Source organism: Mustelus asterias, chromosome 12 (assembly GCF_964213995.1).
Source record: "Mustelus asterias chromosome 12, sMusAst1.hap1.1, whole genome shotgun sequence".
Lineage (NCBI taxonomy): Eukaryota > Metazoa > Chordata > Chondrichthyes > Carcharhiniformes > Triakidae > Mustelus > Mustelus asterias.
Genome location: NC_135812.1, coordinates 3,791,091 through 3,797,090, shown reverse-complemented (window position 1 = coordinate 3,797,090; position 6,000 = coordinate 3,791,091).

The window sequence follows — 6,000 nt, the reverse complement described above, 5'->3', positions numbered from 1 at the left end:
TTCCCCCTGCATGAACACAAGAGAAATAGAATCAGTTATGCAGAATCCTACAGTGCAGAAGGAGGCCATTCGGCCCATTGAGCCTGTACCGACCACAATCCCACCCTGACCCTATCCCCATAACCCCTGATATTTTCCCTTCAAATCCCCCTGGCACCAAGGGTCAATTTAGAATGCTGAATCCACCTAACCCGCACATCTTTGGACTGTGGGAGGAAACCGGAGCATCCGGAGGAAACCCACGCAGACACGGGGCGAATGTGCAAACTCCACACAGACAGGGCAGCACAGTGGCACAGTGATTAGCACTGCTGCCTCACAGCTCCAGGGACCTAGATTCGATTCCTGGCTTGCGTCACTGTCTGTGTGGAGTTTGCACGTTCTCCCCGTGTCTGTGTGGGTTTCCTCCGGGTGCTCTGGTTTCCTCCCACAGTCCAAAGGTGTGCTGGTTAGGTACATTGGCCGTGCTAGATTCTCCCTCAGTGTATCCGAACAGGAGTGTGGTGACTAGGGGATTTTTACAGTAACTTCATTACAGTGTGAATATAAGCCTACTTGTGACTAATAAATAAACTTCATTTTACTTTGCTTTCACCTAAGGCTGGAATTGAACCCGGGTCTCTGGCGCTGTGAGGCAGCAGTGTTTAACCACTGTGCCGCCCATAAGGGTGATGCAAATCAGGCCACACTGTCACCCTTTAGATAAAAGCAAAATACTGCGGATGCTGGAATCTGAAACAAAAACAGAAAATGCTGGAAAATGTCAGCAGGTCTGGCAGCATCTATGGGGAGAGAATAGAATAAGAAGTCTCACAACACCAGGAGACCTCTTACTGTGTTTACCCGAGTCCAACGCTGGCATCTCCACGTCATGGAAAGAATAGGGCCAGCGTTTCGAGTCTGGATAACCCTTTACCTGTCACCCTTTAACTTGCTTTGGACAAAAGGTTGCTTATGTCGAGAAGAGACAAGTCAAGGAAAAGGAGTCGCAGAAACATGCAGCACAAAAGGAGGCCATTCAGCCTGTCTTGTCTCTGCTTAGCCCGACATCCCCATTTTGCATTCATAACCTTAAATTCTTCATCCTCAGGTACTTGTTTAATTTCCTAAAATACGTGATAGGGTCAATATGCACCACTTTTTCAGACAGCGTTCCCGATCCTTTGAACTGAATGAAAAAAAAACTCCTCATCTTCCCTCCAGCTACGACTCTCACCAACATTTACAGATGCACCATAGAAAGCATTCTTTCTGGTTGTGTCACAGCTTGGTATGGCTCCTGCTCTGCCCAAGCAACTACAAAATGTCGTGAATGTAGCCCAATCCATCACGCAAACCAGCCTCCCATCCATTGACTCTGTCTACACTTCCCGCTGCCTCGGCAAAGCAGCCAGCATAATTAAGGACCCCACGCGCCCCGGACATTCTCTCTTCCACCTTCTTCCGTCGGGAAAAAGATACAAAAGTCTGAGGTCACGTACCAACCGACTCAAGAACAGCTTCTTCCCTGCTGCCATCAGACTTTCAAACCTTGCACTAAGTTGATCTTTCTCTACACCCTAGCTATGGCTGTAATGCTACATTCTGCACTCTCTCGTTTCCTTCTCTATGAACGGTATGTTTTGTCTGTATGGTGCGCGAGAAACAATACTTTTCACTCTATGTTAATACATGTGACAATAATAAATCAAATCAAATCAAAAAGATCTTTTGTCAATGATTTAGAAGGGAAGGATCGAAGGCCTTTAATTATTTATCTATTTGCCCAGCGGAATGACTTTTCCCCGTGTGCTTTATTAAAACCTCTCTTCTTATAAACCTTTACCAGGTCATTTTTTAATCTCCCAAGGAAATGAGTCCTATCTTTTCCAAACTCTGCTCACAACTGAAGTCTCCTATCCACTCATTCTGGCCACCCTATTATAGAAAGGATATTATTAAACTAGAAGGAATGCGGATAAGATTTACTAGGATGCTACCGGGACTTGATGGTTTGAGTTATAAGGAGAGGCTGGATAGACTGGGACTTTTTTTCCCTGGAGTGTAGGAGGCTGAGGGGTGACCTTATAGAGGTCTATAAAATAAAGAGGGGCATAGATCAGCTAGATAGTCAATATCTTTTCCCAAAGGTAGGGGAGTCTAAAACTAGAGGGCATAAGGTGAGAGGGGAGAGATACAAAAGTGTCCAGAGGGGCAATTTTTTCACACAGAGGGTGGTGAGTGTCTGGAACAAGCTGCCAGAGGTAGTAGTAGAGGCGGGTACAATTTTGTCTTTTAAAAAGCATTTAGACAGTTACATGGGTACGATGGGTATAGAGGGATATGGGCCAAATGTGGGCAATTGGGACTAGCTTAGGGGGTGTGGTAAACCACTGTTAGCTTATTACCTGTATATGTGACATGCCTGGACACATCCCTGTCGGCCCTACCCGAGACTCCTCCCCCCCTGGTTCAGGTATAAAGGCGACTGCTCCCCACCCCCCCGCCTCAGTCTGGACCAGTTCATCGGCATGGGTGTGCTCCAAGTCTTTTGCTAATAAAAGCCTATTTGTTCTTGCATACAAACTAGTCTTTGCTCGATTGATGGTGCATCAATTTTATTAGCAAAAGTTTTGGGATGGAGCAGATACTAAAACCCGACAAACTCGAACTGGACCCTCAAGCTGTAGGAGCCTCTAACAGCTTCGATCACTGGCTGTGCTGTTTTGAAACTTTCCTCACCTCCTCCTCCGTCGTCCGGACTGAAACCGACAAGCTCCACGTGCTCCACGCTCGGGTAAAAGCGATCAAGTATTCTCGATGATTTGAGACGCTGAAACTTACAAGGATGCGATCGAACTTTTAAAAGGCCAGTACAACAAACAGTCTAATGAAATCTACGCCAGACATCTTCTGGCTACTCGCAGACAACAGCCGGGAGAATCGGGTGGTCAATTCCTGCGTGCGTTGCGAGCACTTGGCAGGGCCTGCAACTGCAAGACCGCAACAGCCGCCCAAAACACTGAGGACTTAATCAGAGATGCCTATGTCACGGGTATCAGGTCAAACTATATCCGACAACGACTGCTGGAACAGGGTGGGCTGGACCTACAAAAGACTGTGGCACTTGCCGACTCGTTAGAGGTGGCCTTCCGTAATCTCGTGGCCTACACCCCCGTCCACGGGGGCGCATCGTGGACACCGCGGCCGCTGCCACCTCTGTACTCGGGAGGGCCGCAGGCCTACGCCATGCCACGTCCCACCAATGACCCGACCGCTGCGGCAGTCTCCGGAGGCCCGAAGTGCTACTTCTGCGGCCTGGGGAAGCACCCCCGACAACGCTGCCCGGCGAAGGATGCGATCTGCTCCGTGTGTGGAAAGAAGGGGCATTATGTGAAGGTATGCAGAGCAAAATCGACCTCCAAGCCCAGTAGCGCCACGTGTGACCCCCGGGGGCTGCCATCTTGGGTGCCGGTAGCTGTGTGTGAGCCGCGCGGGCCGCCATCTTGGATGCCATCAGCCGCGTGTGGGCTGTGCGGGCCGACATCTTGGACGCCATCAGCCACGTGCGGGCCGCCATCTTGGACGCCATCAGCCGTGTGTGGGCCGTGCAGGCCACCATCTTGGACACCGTCAGCTGCGTGCGACTACTCGCAAAATCCAACGGTGGCTTCGATTATGCTGGACCAATCCAGGCCTCACCAACTCGCCAGGTCCATGATGGACATCGAGGTAAACGGTCGCATTACAAACTGTTTGTTTGACTGTGGGAGTACGGAGAGCTTTATTCACCCTAACACAGTGAGTCGCTACGCCCTTTCAGTACTGCCAGTGAAGCAAACGACTCCATGGCTTCAAAGTCCCACTCGGTGGATGTCCTCGGGTACTGCGTGGCGACCCTGACTGTACGGGGCACAGTGTACAAAAACTTCAGGCTCCTTGTGCTGCCACAACTCTGCGCTGCCGTACTCCTGGGGCTAGATTTACTGAGTCACCTTCAGAGCGTCACCATGGAGTATAATGGGCCTTTTCCCCCACTCTCCGTTTGCAATCAGCAGTTCTTAGATCGCCCACCACGCACCACCTGCAGTCTCTCGACCTTTAAAGTCACCCCTCCCTCACTGTTTGAAAATCTCACCCCCGACTGCAAGCCCATCGCCACCAAGAGCAGACGGTGCAGTGCTGGAGACAGAGCTTTTATCAGGTCCGAAGTGCAACGGCTCCTTGGGGAGGGGATCATTGAGGCCAGTACCAGCCCCTGGAGAGCCCAAGTAGTAGTTGTAAAGACTGGGGAGAAACATCACATGGACATTGACTACAGTCAGACCATTAACTGATACACGCAGCTGGACGCGTACCCCCTCCCCCGCATATCTGACATGGTTAATCAGATTGCACAATATCGGGTGTTCTCCACCATTGACTTAAAATCTGCGTACCACCAGCTCCCTATCCGCCCGGGAAACCGCCAATATACTGCCTTCGAGGCGGATGGCCGCCTCTATCACTTCCTTAGGGTCCCCTTCAGCATCACCAATGGGGTCTCGGTTTTCCAGCGTGAGATGGACCGAATGGTAGACCAGAACGGGCTGCGGGCCACCTTCCCGTACCTGGATAATGTTACCATCTGTGGCCATGATCAGCAGGACCACGACGCCAACCTCCACAAATTCCTCCACACCGCCACACTCCTAAATCTGACCTATAATAAGGAGAAGTGCGTATTCTGCACACACCGCCTCGCCATCCTTGGTTGTGTTGTGGAAAACGGGGTCATCGGTCCCGATCCCGACCGCATGCGTCCCCTCCTGGAACTCCCCCTCCCCACCAGCCTCAAAGCACTGAGGAGATGCCTGGGCTTTTTCTCATATTACGCCCAGTGGGTCCCCAATTATGCGGATAAAGCCCGTCCGCTCATCAAATCCACCTCTTTGCCCCTGATGACAGAGGCCCGCCTGGCCTTCAACCGCATCAAAGCAGACATCGCAAAGGCCACGATGCACGCTGTAGACGAATCCATCCCGTTCCAGGTGGAGAGCGATGCGTCTGACTTCGCCCTAGCCGCCACCCTTAACCAGGCGGGCAGACCCGTGGCCTTCTTCTCATGAACCCTCCAAGGCCCTGAAATTCGACACTCCTCTGTCGAAAAGGAGGCCCAAGCCATAGTGGAAGCTGTACGGCACTGGCGCTACTACTTAGCTGGTAAACGATTCACCCTACTCACGCACCAACGGTCAGTTGCATTCATGTTTAATAACACGCAGTGGGGCAAGATCAAAAACGATAAAATATTGAGGTGGAGAATCGAGCTCTCCACCAACAATTACGACATCTTATACCGGGAAGCTCAATGAGCCCCAAGACGCCCTGTCCCGGGGAATATGTGCCAGCGCACAAATAGACCAATTGCAGACTCTCCACAACGACCTCTGCCACCTGGGGGTCACCAGGTTTTTTCACTTCATTAAAGCCCATAACCTGCCCTACTCCATTGAGGAAGTCAGGTCTATAACCAGACACTGCCAGGTCTGCGCAGAGTGCAAGCCCCACTTCTATCGGCCAGACAGAGCACACCTCATAAAAGCCACCCGCCCTTTCGAACGCCTAAGCGTCGACTTCAAAGGCCCCCTCCCCTCTTCTGACCGCAACATATACTTCCTCAACGTCATTGACGAATATTCACGTTTCCCCTTCGCTATTCCCTGCCCGGATATGACCTCAGCCACAGTCGTCAGGGCCCTGCACGGCCTCTTCACCCTGTTCGGTTTCCCTAGCTATATCCATAGCGACCGGGGATCCTCCTTTATGAATGATGAGCTGCAACAGTACCTGCTCTCCAAAGGCATAGCCTCAAGTAGGACCACCAGCTACAACCCCAGGGGCAACGGACAGGTAGAGAGGGAGAACGCGACAGTCTGGAAGGCCGTTTTACTAGCTCTGAGATCTAAAGGTCTTCCAGTCACCCGCTGGCAAGAGGTCCTCCCTGATGCACTACACTCGATTAGATCACTCCTTTGCACA